The sequence below is a fragment of the Anomaloglossus baeobatrachus genome, chromosome 9, assembly GCF_048569485.1.
Source record: "Anomaloglossus baeobatrachus isolate aAnoBae1 chromosome 9, aAnoBae1.hap1, whole genome shotgun sequence".
NCBI classification, from domain to species: Eukaryota; Metazoa; Chordata; class Amphibia; order Anura; family Aromobatidae; genus Anomaloglossus; species Anomaloglossus baeobatrachus.
In genome coordinates, this window is record NC_134361.1 from 49,000,315 (window position 1) to 49,019,385 (window position 19,071).

Genomic DNA, 19,071 nt, shown 5'->3' on the forward strand with positions numbered 1-19,071 from the left:
CACAGTAAGGTCTGCCCTAATGTAAAAAATCCCAATAAGGTTTGCCCTAATGTAAAAAATCCCAATAAAAGTCTGCCCTAAAGTAAAACAAATCCCAGTAAGGTCTGTCCTAAAGTGAAAAATCAAAGTAAGGTCTGTCCTAACGTAAAAAATCCCAATAAGGTCTGCCCTAATGTAAAAAAAATCCCAGTAAGGTCTATCCTAATGTAAAAAATCCCAGTAAGGTCTGTCCTAATGTGAGAAATCACAGTAAAGTCTGCCCTAATGTAAAAAATCCCAATAAGGTCTGCCTTAATGTAAAAAATCCCAATAGGGTCTGCCCTAATGTAAAAAAAATCCAAGTAAGGTCTATCCTAATGTAAAAAATCCCAGTAAGGTCTGTCCTAATGTAAAAAATCGCAGTAAGGTCTGTCCTAATGTGAGAAATCACAGTAAGGTCTGCCCTAATGTAAAAAATCCCAGTAAAGGCTGTCCTAATGTAAAAAATTGCAGTAAGGTCTGTCCTAATGTAAAAAAATCCCAGTAAGGTCTATCCTAATGTAAAAAATCCCAGTAAAGTCTGTCCTAATGTAAAAAATCCCAGTAAAGTCTGTCCTAATGTAAAAAATCCCAGTAAGGTCTGTCCTAATGTGAGAAATCATAGAAAGATCTGCCCTAATGTAAAAAAAATCCCAATAAAGGTCTGTCCTATCGTAAAAAATCCCAGTAAGGTCTGTCCTAATGTAAAAAATTTGCAGTATAGGTCTGTCCTAATATAAAAAATCCCAGTAAAGGTCTGTTCGAATATGAAAAATTCCAGTAAGGTCGGTCCTAATGTAAAAAAATCTTAGCAAGGTCTGTCCTAATGTGAGAAATCCCAATAAGGTCTGCCCTAATGTAAAAAAATTCCAGAAATGATCTGCCCTAATGTAAAAAATCTCAGTAAGGTCTGCCCTAATGTGAAAACATCTCAGTAAGGTCTGCCCTAATGTCAAAACATCTCAGTAAGGTCTGCCCTAATGTCAAAACATCTCAGTAAGCGTCTGCCTTTGTATAAAAACCTACAGTAGATATATGTTTAATATCAAAACAAATCACAATTCCAAAAATACTCGAATATGAGCAATCTATTTTGAGCATCCGCCAGATGAAATGCTGCTTTAAAATCATTTTTGCATTATTTTTCCTTGTTTAATTCTGTTGCAGTCAGAGCCATGGGACCGGATACAGAGAAGCCTATGGGGAGATCTAATGGACCGATTCAATTTCCAAAGGATGACGCCACTTAAGCATTAGGACTACAGCAAAGCAAAGGAGAGAGAGAGGAGAGAGAGAGAGAGGAGAGAACGTGGGAGAGAACATGAAGAAATAAAATGTCCAGTTACGGTCAATAATCCCATCTTTCGGTGATGCGATCACGGCGATTTTATGGGGTTTTTTGGGAAAAAGAAAGGAATTCTGGATGAAAAATTGGGCAATAATTTTCTATAAGACGGATGCAGAGAAGACAACATAAGGAGATATGGTTGTACAATGAGAGGGAGAAACAGAGGCTCCACACATCCAGAACGCAGACTGACAAAGCCCTGCAGACTCCACCTCTCTCCACCCCCTTAACTCATTCACAAGATAACTGAGAATATCCGCATTCACAAAACAGAGTGTCACAGATCAGCACCACCTCATACAATCATCCAGTGCTGAGCAGAGATGCACCCCGGGAAGGAGCCAACAAGACGTCTCCAGTGCAAAACCCTATATATTTATTGACGTACAGATGTTTGCCGAAGACATCCTTTAAACCAAAGCCATAGCTGCGGATTTATGTGTAGGGCTTGGTGATGCAGCTCCGAGCTTTGCTAAGCTTCGCCTACATTTGCCTATAGCATTTCTGTTGCCATCCGCATAAAATGTGCATATCGGTGCGAATGCTGGCTCTGCGTTTTGGAGACACACCTTCGTTTCGATAGACCTCGATCAAGGAGGAGTATTCATTCAGACTTTTCCCAATAACTAGGATGCATACAAAGGGAAAGACAGAGGATCAGTAACTACCTGGATCTGGGTGGGGACTATATATACTCAAAGCATCATGGACCTAATGCCTCACATAGGTAAGTTGATGGTAGTATAAATTCTATTCATTTTTATTTTTTCTGATATATATATATATATATATATATATATATATGGATCTGGGTGGGGACTATATATACTCAAAGCATCATGGACCTAATGTCTCACATAGGTAAGTTGATGGTAGTATAAATTCTATTCATTTTTATTTTTTCTGATATATATATATATATATATATATTTTATTTATTATTATAGCGCCATCAATTCCATGGCGCTTTACATGTGAAAGGGGTATACATAATAGGGACAAGTACAATAATCATAAACAATACAACTGGTACAGGAGGATAGAGGTCCCTGCCCGTGAGGGCTCACAATCTACAAGGATATATATACACATGAAATATATATTCGATATATATTTACATGATATATACACACGATACATATATACATGATATATATACACGATTACATGATATACATATACATGATATTATTTATACATGATATATATATACATATACACACACACGGTATACATATACAGGATATATATATATATATATATATACACACGAAATATATATGCATATATATATATATATGTATATATATATATATACATATATATATATATATATATATACACACACACGAAATATATATATATATATATATATATATATACATACATCTCAAAATTAGAAAAAAAAGATTGTTCAGATTTTAGATTATCCATAGTGGGCAATCTGTCGATAGAATCTGTAATGTGTTCTCCATCTCAGGAAATATAATTATTGATTTAAGGGAATGCAGTGGACATTAATTCTTTCTGAAAAGGACGCCTTAAAAATACATTATTCAGTCTGAGCATTGTGAAAAGCACAGGGGAAAAAAAAATACTCCTTGACAAAAAGCATTGTCATTTCTGTATTGAAAAAAATAAGAATTCGGAATGTTAAGATGGTTGGTGTTTTTTTTTTTTTCATTTATTGTAGGATTTAAGTAAAAAAAAAAAAAAAAGCGAAAGACTGTTCTAAAAAAATGTTTACTCCAGATTATTTAGATATGATAATGTTCCATTGGTTTTAATGTAGGGGTGGAAAATGCTCAATCATCATCATCACAGTGGATAAAACAGTTGAAAGATTAAAATGAAAAAAGCAAAGCCCAATCATCATCATAGTAGATAAAACAGTCGAAAGAGTAAAATAAAAAAAGAAAAACTCATTTATCATGATAGTAAATAAAACAGTCGAAAGAGTAAACTGAAAAAAGCAAAGCCCAATCATCATCATCATCATAACAGATAAAACAGTCAAAAGAGTAAAATAAAAAAGCAAAGCCCAATCAGCATCATAGTAGATAAAACAGTCGAAAGAGTAAAATGAAAAAAGCAAAGCCCAATCATCATCATCATAATAAATAAAACAGTCAAAAGAGTAAAATAAAAAAGCAAAGCCCAATCAGCATCATAGTAGATAAAATAGCCAAAAACTAAACTAATAAAAGCAAAGCCCAATCATCATCATAATAGATAAAACAGTCAAAAGAGTAAAATAAATAAACACACAAACAATAAAGTTATGAAAACCTTTGAAAGTATTTTGATCATTTTTTTGTTATACGTTTATTGTACATTGTCTTCCATCATCATAGTAAACAAAACAGTAAAAAGAGTAAAATAAAAAAAGCAAAGCCCAATCATCATGATAATAGATAAAACAGTCTAAACAGTAAAAGAAAGAAAGAAAAAAACAAACAATCATCATCATAATAGATAAAACAGCCAAAAGAGTAAAATAAAAAAGCAAAATACAATCATCATGATAATAGATAAAATAGTCTAAACAGTAAAAGAAAGAAAGAAATAAACAATCATCATCATAATAGATAAAACAGCCAAAAGAGTAAAATAAAAAAGCAAAATACAATCATCATCATAGTAGATAAAACAGTCAAAAGAGTAAAATAAATAAACACAAAAACAATAAATGAATGAAAATCTTTGAAAGTGTATTGAGCATTTTTGTGTTATACTTTTATGTTACATTTTCTTCCATCAAGAAATAATTAATTTATGATCCTGCCCCACTGTATTAGATATAGTAATTTGCCATCGATGTAGTATAGGGCCGCATAGTCAGTGTGTTTTCAGAATGGGGACAATTTGCATTTCTATAAACACAATATAACACCCCGATCTCATAAAAGATGGGTTATGCGGATGTATTTATTACTGTTTTTTTGCAGATTACTTTAACATTCATAAGTGTAATACAAATAGGACGTGTATATTACGATCAATAGTATGGAAGAATGATTAACACCAAGATTATAGTTGAAGGAATATTCTGTTAATATGTAAAAAAATAGATTATTTTTTGATGCAGGTTCCAAACCTCATTGAAATAAAAAGGAGTTGTCAGGTGATAATGGCAGAGTCTGATGTGCAGTAGAAGAAAGTGTTTTATTAGAAATGTCCTGGTTCTATATCTCAATCATGATATATCACCAATCTCGCCAATATAAGTTGCCATGTTCTATGCTCGTTGTCTCTTATGGAAAGGTGTGGACCTTGCTCTTATCATTAGGATTATAATCTAGACAGTAGCTGGGTGTTGGTCAAGGGGATCTTGTCAAGGACGACCATCACTTCCAATCGTCGGTGTAACATTTCTTAAATTATTTTTTGGGGAAGCAGATATTTTTACATATGTTAGAAAGGGTCACAATGGAATGGTTTATGGTTTATGAGGACACCTCGACTTCATTACATCAAGGTGTCCTGAACATGTCTATGGAGATGTCTTGGGCCCATGCATCTGTCTCGGGTCTATGAACATACCTCAGGCCTACAAGCAAGCCTTGAGCCTGTGGAGATACCAATATCATAGGCATCATGTTATTTGCTCCTAGAGGAGATGATAAAATGGAGCATTTGCCATCTATTATACTTATACAATGTTTCTGTGTCTATATCTCTATGGATATATTGATTACTTTAGTTTTGTTGGACACTTTTTAAGATATTTCTTTCTATTTATTTATGAGCAGATCCCAAAAATATTAGTTACCATATATACCATGTGTCATGAACTTAGTAGTGAATTATTTACAAAATATTTTACATTGTAATCATGGCATTGGGACAGGTGTGACAATAGAATTTGGATTTTCCTTTATTTGGAGCTTGGTGGTTGACATTTCTCCTGGTTTTCCACTTTTACGGTAACAGTAGAGTAAAATGTTGAGTTGCCCTTGCCACGATGTTGCATTATTAGAATTTTTCAATTATACAGATTCATATTGTAACACATCTAAGACACTAATCATCGGCAAGTCACATTGCAGATAACCCAAGCCCAAGATTGCAGATGGTAACCTTACAATCTCGACAGACTATACACCAATAGATCCATTATAGTCTTCCAGAAAAGACTATACAATGTCATCCCAGGATCATGTGTCCTTGCGATCAATCTTTAGCCTATTTTGAAGCCAATATTGTCCTTTCCTCTAGAGCAGGGGTCCCCATCCTCTAGTTTGGGAGCCACATGTGGCTCACGGGCTCTAGAGCAGGAATCCCCAACCTGTAGTTCGAGAGCCACATGTGGCTTGTGGGCCTGTGATTTGTGGCTCACGGCTGTCTTCATGCTTGGTGCATAAAGACCAGGTCTAGCAAACAGCTATCAAGAGCAGGTCTCCAGATCGTGACTTTTGTGAGCAGCCACACACAGAAGAGCAGATCTGAATGGGGATAAGGTTGGAACCCCTTTGATCTTGGTATTCTACCTTAGTGGGATTTCTGTGGAAAAGCTTTGGCTGTGATTATACTTGTAATGGGGGTTCTGGGTGTCACTACTGTGAGGGGGTGGTGGTTGAATGTGGCTCACGACCCCCTCTGAGAGCTGAATGTGGCTCCCATGGTCAGAAAGGTTGGGGACCTCTGCTCTAGAGTAACACTTTTCACACCACAATGGCATCCAGTCTACTGCTGGATTTCTAATCTGGTGATGTTACATAGTAATAGCATATGTACTGCCTTCATGATTAGATTTATACTTACTGATTGTGCAACCATTATTGTCTTCTACAATCTCCATAGACTGCTTGGTGTTGACCAGTTTCTTTGCCAAGGAGAGGATCCTACTTGACCTTTTACCAATACATTGCACAAATAAACATCTTCACTCAGGGATGTTTTGTTGGTCTGTAGGACAAGTTCTCATACTAAGTTATGGGAACTACTTTATACTTATAGGATTTAGTGTTTTTATATCTGCTCGTTTACTGAAATTTGAAATATATGAAATATAGTCTCCTCAGAAATGATGAGGAAAGGAACTCCAGTGCCAGATATTGGAGGTAGCAATTCTAAAAGTCAATATCGTCCCCTTAGAGGGAACCTGTCACCAGGTTTTTAGCTTATAAACTTCAGCCCTTATGTCCAGCTTTCTAGAATGTTGTATATGTGTCCAAAAGCCAATCTGCATAAGATAAAAAAAACCCTCTTGTTATATTCACCTAAGGGGTGGTCTGGTCTCATGGATGTCTCTGGTCTTTAGCCGGTGCCTCCTACCTTCTTGTTTCGTGTGGATGACTCATCCTACGTCATCTACACAGTGTCGTCCATTGCTTCTTAATTCGGCACCTCCTCTCTTGTTGTTTCATGTGGATGACAATTCCACGTCATCTACACAGAGTCTACCATTGCGCTCCTATACATGCGCACTTCTCTTTGCCCCACCGAGGACAGAGCAAGGCATGTTAGTGCACATGCGTGGGCGCCCTTTGCCCTTTCCCCGCTTCTGCACATTACAGGACTTTGCTCTGCCCTCAGCAGGGCAGAAGAAGTGCGCGTGCTCAGGAGCCCAATGGTGGACTCTGTGGATGACATGGAATTGTCATCCACATGAAACAAGAGAGGAGGTGCCGGATCAAGACCAGCAGTGCCCATCGGACCAGACTGCCCCACATGTGAGTATAATAAAAGATTTTTTTTATATTATGCAGAGTAGATTGAGGACATATATACAGCATTCTAGAATGCTGTATATAAGAGCTTTCTGATGGTGGCCACACTATATATGGGAAAAACCTGGTGACAGATTCCCTTTAAATGGACTTTCCAACTAACTTAGGATAAGAAGCCAAACCAAAAAATAAACTTGCAGACGCATATTTTGTGGTGTTTACCCCTCATCAGTGCAAAGGATCAGAACATTGCATGCATATGTCTGCTCATCCCAACTTGGCATTCTTCACAAGAAGAAACATTTTACCGAAAAAAATACACATCATGTAGGCTGTGCTTATGATATCATACCACTCTTTACTGGTATAGTTTTTGATTCAATCAAAAGTATTAATGTTTTAATGTTATTTAGTGAGACCATTCTTCACCAACTTGGATTTTCATGGGGCCTCATGGTTTCCTTGGACCTTGGTCAATGGTTCACCAGGAGGCAGCAATACAAGATGTCACCATTATTGTAGAGACAGGGCAAGTATGGAGGCTGCCCAGGATGGAGACATTTTTATCAGGTGTTCCTAAGAAGGTCAAGCTTTGCCACATGCAACATTGCATGGACACGAGCTGTATGGTGCAACGTTGGAACCCAACTGTCTCATGTGCAGTGTACTCAATTTATGGGCAAGCCATTGTAACTGTGTGAATCAATGGATTCGGCAACCCAACATTTCAAGGTGCAGTATGTACATGAGATGCTGGATTCAACAGGGAAACATCTGATCAATTACTCAAATAATTTATAATTAGATACAAGAAAACTGGTAGATTAGTCATTGGAAAACAATTACCCTTATATCACAGTTTATATCGCCTTATGAACCCAATCCAATATACTTGGGTACATTTTTACCATTTCTCTTGGCTCAACATAAGAAACTCAATTTTGAGGTACTCTGTTGGTAGATGTTTATGCTGTATGTGTCTATGTTTGGTCAACCAGTGGGTGTGTTGTGAATTGGAACCTGTTGAGGGTCTTGGTAGTTTGTGGGAATATGGTGTCCAGTTTATTTCAGGAAGATTTGGAGTCCTTATTGAACTTCAAGAAACTGTGAAGCTGGACAGATCGATCTGATATTCGAGCCTTTAACACAATCCTGTTATAATATTGTTGTGATGCCGAGCACCCAGGTGTAATGAGATGCTAGACCACTAGGAGTCGCTAGATACCCTAGTGGAGGAGATCTGTGGGGAAGTCGAATAAGCCAGGGGTCAGGAGTCAGGAGATCACGTCAGTAACTGAGGGAGAGAGAGAAGCCAAAGTCAGTGTTCAAGCCAAGAGTCAGTAAACCAGGAAGTCACGTAAAGTACCAGGAATAAAGTGGAGCTGGGGTCAGAATACAAGCCAAAGTCAGTAGCCAAGAGGACAAGTCAGGTACATGGGAGAGAGTGAAGCCAGGGGTCAGGAACAAGCTAAAGGTCAGGGAGGCAGGGAGTCAAGACAGGGTAGGGGAGTACACGGGACGGGGTACGAGGAATTAGGAAGTGGGACAAGATCAGGTCAGTCACTTACAGGAACCAGAGACGTGCACTGCTAAACAGGAACTATCACTGGCGGCATTCCGGGTGGACGGTCTCCTGGATGAAGCGAAGCCATACTCTGGAACGAGGCTTCAGAGAACAGACCCCTCCCACACCACTAGACTTGGAACAATAAATTCACTGGAGGAAAATATGAGGCCCATTACAGGCTCTGCAGAAGGGCAGAGCGCCACTAATCAGCATCATGACAATTGTGCTATTTGAAAACACACAGGCCCAAACTGTACCCGCACCCTTCCCAGATTGGGGTCTTTATCACTAATATTATTCTTCCTGGAGGAAATTTAGTACAATACTAATATTTACAATAATATATCTATATGAAGTGTAATAATACTGCAATAAAAATATTGCAATATAACAGACAAATACCACCAGCATATACAATAGGGATAATTCTGCCCAAATGATCATTAATCAAGACCACTGTGCTAGAACTGATATTACCAGCATACATTTGACCATATAATGGTAATATCAGTTCTACCCCAGTGCTCTACAGACCATATATCATCACCAGTGATGATCTCGCTGATTGTTGTCATTCATTTTCCCTTTTGGTTTCCATTTGGCCCAGACCGCAATGGCCACTTCTTCCATCTACAACTCAACCCTGCAAAATCGAACATAGAAGCATATTTGACTTACTGATTTACAGCCCCCTCCTTCCATCCCCACCTCTAAACAAATCCTATGGCTCTATAACCAACCTATACAGTAATAATGCCCCACTGTGCCCTATACAGTAATATTACATTCTTTTTGTGCCCCACATAATAACAGTGCCCCCTCTGTGTTCCTACTGTACCTCCTCTTATTAATATTGATAATCTGTGCCTCCTTTTAGACATACAGCACCATTTCCAAATAATGCCTCTATTAATATAATCCCCCTTGAACTCTGATAATAATGACCCCATACCTCCGTATAATAATAATAAAAATACTCCTGTGGTTTATTATCATAATAATAATGTCTCCTGTGCTTCTCTTATAAAGGCAAGTATCCCCCAACATGCCTCTTCATAATAATGTCCTCAGTGTATTTTTATTGTAATAATGCCCCTGAGCAAGAGTGTATATAGAAATCATATAATGTCCCAGCGCATCCCACACAATAAGATGGTTGCCAAAGCACCCAACACAATAAGATGGCAACCATAGCCTCCAATATACAGCATGATGTCCACCATAGCCCCCAAACAGTATGATTTCCAACACAGCCCCATGGTATGATGCCCACCACAGTCACCCAAAAGTGTGATGGTCCACCATAGCCACCCCATGCTGTGATGGCCCCCTCCCCGCAGCCAATCCACGTAATGTGATGATCCCACCCACTGCCACCAAACACAATGTCATGATCCCCCACAGCCATCCATACACTATAATGACAGTCTTTCCACAGCCACCCATACACTAAATGATGGTCCCTCCTTAGCCATCCATACACTGTAAAGTTGGTCCTCTCACAGCCCTTCTTACACTGTAATGGTGGTCCCCCCACAGCCACCCATCCAGTATGATGGTCCCCCCACAGCCTCTCCTGCAGTATAATGGTCCCCACACAGGCTCCCATCCAGTATGACGGTGTCCCAGTACAACACAAGTATAATGGTCCCCCCACATCCTCTCATGCCATATAATGGTCTCCACACAGCCTCTCATGCAGTATAATGGTCCCCACACAGCCTCCCATCCAGTATGACTGTCCCCCCACTATTACCCAAGTATAATGGTCCCCCCACAGCCTCTCATGCAGTATAATGGTACCCACGCAGCCTCGCATCCAGTATGACGGTCCCCCCGCTACAATCCAAGAATAATGGTCCCCCACAGCCTCTCATGCCATATAATGGTCCCCTCACAGCCTCTCATGCAGAATAATGGTCCCCACACAGCCTCCCATCCAGTATGACGGGGTCCCCTCACTACTACCCAAGTATAATGGTCTCCCCACAGCCTCTCATGCAGTATAATGGTCCCCACACAGCCTCCCATCCAGTATGACGGTCCCTCTACTACAACCCAAGTATAATAGTCCCCCAACAGCCTCTCATGCAGTATAATGTTCCCCACACAGCCTCCCATCCAGTATGATGGTCCCCCCACTACTACCCAAGTATAATGATCCCCCCCAGCCTCTCATGCTATATAATGGTCTCCACACAGCCTCCCAGCCTTTCATGCAGCAAGATGGTCCCCCTACAACCTCCCATGTAGTATAATGGTCCACCACAGCCCATCCACCAAAAATAAACAAAAAAAACCCCCACTCCATAAACAATATTCTGGCTCTCCATCCTCATAGCTTCGGTCTCCTCATCTATCCTGTATCGCACTGGACACGGGTGCTGCGATGCAGTGATGTCCCCTGCGTGGCGCCAATGTGACGCCCTGGACCCCAGGGGTCACAGGTCACAACACTCACCACATACACCCCCACACTAGAAAGGTAGCATCAGTCAACCACAAAGACCTGATTGCCTCCCTCAGTGTTAGACAGGCACACCAGGTGGGCAGAGTCAGGTGGAAAGACACGCCCCCCCGAGGAGTCTGCTGGCCTGAGGCAGGAAGACAGAGAGAGATGGTTCAAACAGTGAGGCAGTGCAGTGCAGTGGAGAGGAGTGGAGTGCAACAGTCAGGCAGGCAGACGGCAGTGGCCGCCTGCAGGAGACCGGGAATACGACCAGCCTAACTGTAAGGGAGCGGGACAGGGTAGTGGCCCGCCGGAACCAAACCGGGCAGCTAACTGGATACCGGAGCACCAGGCAGGGTACTCAGACCCCGACTAGGCTATATGCCACCACCATAGTCAGATTAACTGATTGCAGTCTGGACCTCAGGGGTTCATTCCCACCAAAATCCCAATTGAAGGCAACAGCCCAACCCAGTCTGGATAGTAGTCACCGCCAGAGGCCAGAGATCCAAGGGCCAGCGTCTGGGGCAACAGGGGCTCCTATGACACATACACGCCGGGGAGCAGACTACCAGTGTCCAGGCACAGTGGTCACACTACAAACACAGGTGCAGGAGAAAGGCGGACATTGCCAACCCCACTAGGAAGCTGCAGCCGGCTGCGGGCCCCATTCATTCCTCCATTTTGTTTACCAGTGACTCTGTTTGGTTTAATCGTGAGTACAACAGTACCATCAGGCACCGCACCGCGCTGTACCGCAGCACTACGCCCTGCACCCCTGCCCACAGCCCGACCGGGCCCCGGGACCAACATCCCCTACCCACGGAGGGGTCAATACCTAGCTGCGCCACTACACCACTCCCGGGAGTCCCTGTACCTTCACCGCAGCGGTGGTGTCCACCATCACCACAACTCGTGGGTGGCGTCACGAACAATCATCCCAAAAACCATATACCCGCATCCCCTGTGTGTAACGCCAACCCCCTTGCAGAGCGAAGTGACCCCCGGGTCCGTGAGAGGCTCGAGCCACCACCCGTAGAACGCGAGCACGGATCCGAGCGGCTCGGCGGCCGCAGTCGAGGCCGCGGGACGGTACACCAGCGTCCTGCTGGATTAGGTGATGGCGCACTTGACATTACCGACATTCTGCAGATTTGAAAAAACTCTTTGATGAATCAAATCTGTGCATATACATTAGATGTCAGAAATCTCACTCACTTTCCTGGCACTGTAAAACTCTGTGTTTTTCCGTGGCAAAAACCCATGGAATAAATGGAGCATGTGAACAAGGCCTAATATTATTTTTATCTTAGTAAGCCAGTCTGCTAAATAAGGCACCTATAAGATAATATGCAACCATGAAAATAAAAAATTATGTGAATTCTACATTTATGGTAGTTCATGATCTGATTTATTATATATACTGTAAGTTAAGTAATATTTTGCACATGTACAAATAAGTAGCTTGGTTTTTCTAGGAAAATCATACTAAATGCATTGGAAACATGATTTTGATCAACCTATCATTGCTCACTTGCTTCAGAAGCCATCCCCCCTGTGGCAGCCATATCCGGTGCTCTACTCTCCGGTCCGTAATATAGCTGCAGATGGAGGAGTGTGTGACCAGACTTGTCAATGCAGAATGAGTTTTATGGTTTTCCTAAAAGAACCAAACCCTTTATTGACCTAAAGGGTCTGTGGTTATACTTATTTACCAGGTCATCACACTGGGGTCAGATAGGACCACCGGAGTGTTAGGTGTACTTTACACGCTGCGACATCGCTAGCGATTGCTAGCGATGTCGAGCACGATAGCACCCGCCCCCATCGTATATGCTACATTTGGTGATCGCTGCCGTAGCAAACATTATCGCTACAGCGGCATCACACGCACTTACCTGTGCAGCGACGTCGCTGTGACCGCCGAACAACATCGTACCGGTGGCAACAGCGATATTAAGGAAACGAACAATGTGTCAACGATCACCGTTTTGGAACGATTTTGCAATCCTTGATCGTCGCTCATTAGTGTTACACGCTGCGATGTCGCTACCGGCGCCGGATGTACGTCACTAACGACGTGACCCCGACGATATATCGTTAGCGATGTCGCAGCATATAAAGTACCCCTTAAGGGTACTTTACACGCTGCGACATCGCTAGCGATTGCTAGCGATGTCGAGCGCGATAGCAACCGCCCCCGTCGTAATAGCGACATTTGGTGATCGCTGCCGTAGCGAACATTATTGCTATGGCAGCGTCATAAGCACATACCTTGTCAGCGACGTCGCTGTGACCGCCGAACAATCCCTCCCTCAAGGGGGAGATGCGTTAGGCGTCATAGTGACGTCACTGCGGCGTCACTAAGCGGCCGGCCAATAGAAGCGAAGGGGCAGAGATGAGCGGGACATAAGATCCCGCCCACCTTCTTCCTTCCGCATTGCCGGTGGACGCAGGTAAGGAGATGTTCGGCCCTCCCGCGGTGTCACACATAGCGATGTGTGCTGCCGCAGGAATGGCGAACAACATCGTACCGGTGGCAAAAGCAATATTAAGGAAATGAACAACGTGTCAATGATCACCATTTTGGAATGATTTTGCGATCGTTGATCGTTGCTCATTTGTGTTACACACTGCGATGTCGCTACCGGCGCCGGATGTGCGTCACTACCGACGTGACCCCGACAATATATCGGTAGCGATGTCACAACATGTAAAGTACCCCTAAGAGTAGCTTTTGTTAGGCCCAAGTGTGGCGCCCTGGACTAGCCAGGTCGTCACAGGTACTACAACACACACCCCCACCCTGAGACAGGCACATCAGCCAGACACAAAATCCTTGTTGCCTCCCTCCAGGGGCTGATGTCCACACCAGGTGGGGTGGAGCCAGGTGGTTGGCCCCACCCACTGAGGAGTTCACAGTCCTGGAGGCAGGAAAGGAAGTCAGTCAGAGCAGAGTGCAGTTAGGGAAGTTCAAGAGTGAGGAAAGTGAATGAGTAGTGGAGGAGCAAACTGACAGTGTCCGGGTACGTGGCCCGGGCACTTAGAGCAAGGTTGGCAGACGGTGGTGGTCGTCTGCAGGAGAGGCAGATCAACGCGGAACCGTAAGACCGGGGACGAGCGGTGGCCCGCCGGTACCGAACCAGGGAGCGAAGTGAAGCCAGCACAAACCGGCAGGGCCTGCGGACCCCGACCAGGCTTGGTGTCGCCGTTAATAAGGTCAAATCCATCAGTGACCGGAACCCCAGGGGTTTCCTAACAGCCAAGACCCGATTGAAGGCAACCGTCCAACCAACAAAAGGAAATACAGCTACCGCCACAGCTAGAGTTCCAAGGGCCAGAGCCTGCGGGCAAAAGGGCTCCTCCGGCACATACACACACTGGGGAGCGGGTTACCGGTGGGAAGCCATCGGGACCGAACATCCACAAAAGGTGCAGGGAAAGGCAGCCAACACCAACCGTCCGGGAGAAGCCACAGCAGCCGGCTGCGGGACCCGTCCATCCAGCCGTTTGGTTTACCAGAGACTTTGCGTACATTTGTGGCTGAGTGAGTACGACCGTGCCTTCCGGCACCGCGCTGCGCAGTCCCCGCGAGCCTGCACCTTGCCAGCCCTGCCTCCCCGTCACCTCACCGGGCCCCGGGACCACCAACCCCTACCCGCGGAGGGGGGAAACAACATCCCAGCTGCTCCCTACCATCGCTCCCGGGATCCTCGTCAATAGCAGCGGTGGTGCCCAACCTCACCACAACCTGTGGGTGACGTCACGGACCAAATCCCCAAACCAAACTACCCCCTTTCACTCACGGGCGATGAGCGCCGCTCGAGTCCCTGGATCCGGCCCACCGCTCGAGCCACCGAGCAGCAGCAGCAGCAGCGCTGGACCCGAGCGTGGTGAGCGCAGTGCCCCGCCGCCCGCGACACAAGCTCCGAGGCAAGGCCCTCAAATGTCCAGTTGCAGATAACCATTTGGATCTGACTTTGGAGCCAGTCACTCGCCACTGGGATCCCATTTGTTTAAAACTTCTATAACTTCAGATTTCATTTACAATCTAAAAATTATATCAGGAATGATAATTGTCAAACATTCTTGCTCATTTGTTGGCATCTACCAAGTGTAAAAAAGTTGAAAAGATCAATATATTGATCTTAAAGTTTGATTGATGGGAAAGAAGAAGCAGGTAGCATGGCAGTGGTCATGTCATAAAAGTATCACCTTCAGTTTTCTTTACTAATCACATTTTTTTGCTCAGGTGCTCAGTACTCGTAACTAGTGATGAGCGGGCACTACCATGCTCGGGTGCTCAGTACTCGTAACTAGTGACGAGCGGGCACTACCATGCTTGGGTGCTCAGTACTCGAAACTAGTGATGAGCGGGCACTAATATGCTCAGGTGCTCAGTACTCGTAACTAGTGATGAGCGGGCACTACCATGCTTGGGTGCTCAGTACTCGTACCTAGTAATGAGTGCGCACTACCATGCTCGGGTGCTCAGTACTTGTAACTAGTGATGAGCGAGCACTACCATGCTCGGGTGCTCCGTACTCGAAACTAGTGATGAGCGGGCACTACCATGCTCGGGTGCTCAGTACTCGTAACTAGTGATGAGCGGGTACTACCATGCTCGGGTGCTCAGTACTTGTAACTAGTGATGAGTGGGCACTACCATGCTCGGGTGCTCAGTACTTGTAACTAGTGATGAGCGGGCACTACCATGCTCGGGTGCTCAGTACTCGTAACTAGTGATGAGTGAGCACTACCATGCTCGGGTGCTCAGTACTTGTAACTAGTGATGAGCGGGCACTACCATGCTCGGGTGCTCAGTACTCATAACTAGTGATGAGTGAGCACTACCATGCTCGGGTGCTTGGTACTCGTAACTACTGATGAACGAGCACTACCATGCTTGGTACTTGTAACTACTGATGAACAAGCACTACCATGCTCGGGTGCTTGGTAGTCGTAACTAGTGATGAGAGAGCACTACCATGCTTGGGTGCTCAGTACTCGTAGCTAGTGATGAGTGGGCACTACCATGCTCAGGTGCTCAGTACTTGAAATGAGCAAGTTGGATGCTTGGATGAGCTCAACTTGAGTACCATGTATAATGGATGTGAATGGAAAACTTGAGAGTATTTTTTTTGGAAGATCATCTGGAAAAATGCTTGAGTTTCCCATTGACTTCCATCATACTCCTTATTTGAGTCATGGCTGTCTAAGTTTCCGACCTGCTTGTTTCGTGTACCATGCACACGACCATGGTAGTGCTCGCTCATCGTTCATTAGCAACTGACTTTGGAGCCAGTCAGTAAGATCAGTAACAAACATAACAAATATTCTGATAAAACTAAAAGGTGACATGCGCAGGTTCTGAAGAGTGAGCCTTCACTATTATTTCCTATACTAGGCCTAAATAATCCCAATAACTGCCTGCGAATAGGTTCAAATGGTGTGAAACAAAGTGATAGATGAAATCTTTCCAATAAATATATTTCGTTACATACTACACTTTTATACTTTCTTAAAGGGGTTCTCTAAGGGGTACTTTGCACACTACGACATCGCAAGCCGATGCTTGCGATGCCGAGCGCGATAGTCCCCGCCCCCGTCGCAGCTGCGATATCTTGTGATAGCTGCCGTAGCGAACATTATCGCTACGGCAGGTTCACATGCACTTACCTGCCCTGCGACGTCGCTCTGGCCGGCGACACGCCTCCTTCCTAAGGGGGCGGGTCGTGCGGCGTCACAACGACGTCACACGGCATGCGGCCAATAGAAGCAGAGGGGGCGGAGATGAGCAGGACGTAAACATCCCGCCAACCTCCTTCCTTCCGCATAGCCGGTGTGAGCCGCAGGACGCAGGTAGGTGATGTTCCTCGCTCCTGCGGCTTCACACACAGCGATGTGTACTGCCGCAGGAACGAGGAACAACATCGTAACATCGGTCATCCCGAAATTATGGAAATGACCGACGCTACACCGATGATACGATTTCTATGCTTTTGCGCTCGTTAATCGTATCAAAAACGATTTACACACTCCGATATCGACAGCGACGCTGGATGTGCGTCACTTTCGATTTGACCCCACCGACATCGCAGCTGCGATGTCGTAGTGTGCAAAGTACCCCTAAGAATGTGATAAAATGGCCCGTCACATAATTGAAACTGCGGCTCATCTTAATTGTGTGTCAGGACATGTTACATTGTGTAGAAGCACAGCTCCAGAGACCTATGTCTCAACTGACAGAGGAACAGTATTGTAAATACACAAATCTTTGTGAGCCGAGGAGAAGGGCTGTAACATGGGAAAAGATAAATCTTCTTGCTGAGTGAACACTGAGGATTTTTTTTTCCAGCCTGATTCCCCCTTTTGCAGTCAGAGAATGAGAAGATGTATTTCTTCTCATGTCACAGGCTTACTCCAGTATCTCACTTAGGTATGTGTGTTTACAATACATCTCCTCTGACAGTTGAGTCAGACATCTAGAGAACTGTGTTTTTTGAGAGTGCAGCTCATCCTGACAAGTTATTATGAAAGGCTGAAGCTTAAATTATGTGACTGGGGCAATTTTATCACATTTTTGGAGAACCCCTTTAGCAACATTTATTCTGTGTCCCACATGAGGAATGATATGCCATTTAAAGTTGACAACTAAGGATGATCGAATACCTCAAATATTCGGCTTTGCGAATATCCGTCAAATAGGTCGCCGCTATGTGAATATTTGATGCGAAATGTAAGTCTATGGGAAGCCTGAATAGTTCCAAATAGTTATTTGGGCTCCCCATAGACTAAGGCGGGCTTTGCACACTACGACATCGCAGGTGCGATGTCGGTGGGGTCAAATTGAAAATGACGCACTTCCGGCATCGCATGTGACATCGTAGTGTGTAAAGGCTCTATGATAGGATTAACGAGCGCAAAAGCGTCGTAATCGTATCATCCATGATTACGCTGACGCGACGGTCCGATGTTGTTCCTCGTTCCTGCGGCAGCACACATCGCTGTGTGTGAAGCTGCAGGAGCGAGGAACATCTCCTACCGGCGTCACTGCGGCTTCCGTAGGATATGTGGAAGGAAGGAGGTGGGCGGGATGTTTACATCCCGCTCATCTCCGCCCCTCTGCTCCTATTGGCCGCCTGCCGTGTGACGTCGCAGTGACGCCATACGACCCGCCCCCTTAATAAGGAGACGGGTCGCCGGCCAGAGCGACGGTCGCAGGACAGGTGAGTCCATGTGAAGCTGCCGTAGCGATAATGTTCGCTACGGCAGTTATCACAAGGATATCGCCGCTGCGACGGGGGCGGGGATTATCGCGCTCGGCATCGCAGCATCGGCCTGCAATGTCGCAGCGTGCAAAGTGCCCCTTACATTGCGCATCGAATATTCATGAAGTCGAATAGCGGCGACCTGCTCGGAAAATATTTCCGAAGCCAAATATTTGAGGTATTCGATCATCCCTATTGACAACAAAACTTTAAAGTGTAACAAAGCTTTATATTTTTTTAATCATTCTGTTCAACAACAAAAGTTCAAAACTTTGCAAATCACTTTATTAGAGGATTTGACTTAATTACTGTAACATCTGCTTTTTCCTATTTGCCTGAATTTAGTGGTATTAATGGGAGAATGTACTCATTTGGAGTAGACCTGATTCCAGTGATGGCTCAGCCCAGCACCTTTCTGCCACTAGGATGAGCTGCGACAGGAGATTGCTCTGATACGCAGGGTACTGACCTTAGCACTGCCATCATCTGTACTCCAAATGAGTACAATCAAATGTCGAAGCAGCTGAAAGGAGGCAAATAGACTTACATGCTTTTTTCAGGAATGAAGACAAATCATCAAATACATTGATTGCAAGCTTTCATACATTTTATGATGGAAAAATGTATTTAAAAAAAACACAAAACAACAGTTTAGCTACTCTTTAAAGTTGTTTTTCATTACAAATAATTTAAAAATCATATTAGTAAAGCAGGCTGGAGTTGAACATTTTATGACATGACTACCT

The 19,071-nt window shown here is 44.0% G+C and overlaps 1 protein-coding gene across 1 annotated transcript in view; it reads left to right on the forward strand.

The window, feature by feature from the left end:
- The first annotated feature begins 1,284 nt into the window (after positions 1-1,284).
- SPRY3 (sprouty RTK signaling antagonist 3) overlaps positions 1,285-19,071 on the forward strand; it is a 39,031-nt gene continuing 21,244 nt past the window's right edge. The window contains exon 1 of the mRNA XM_075323690.1: positions 1,285-2,093. The gene's annotated coding sequence lies outside the window, so the exon portion shown is untranslated. The remainder of the gene's footprint in view (positions 2,094-19,071) is intronic.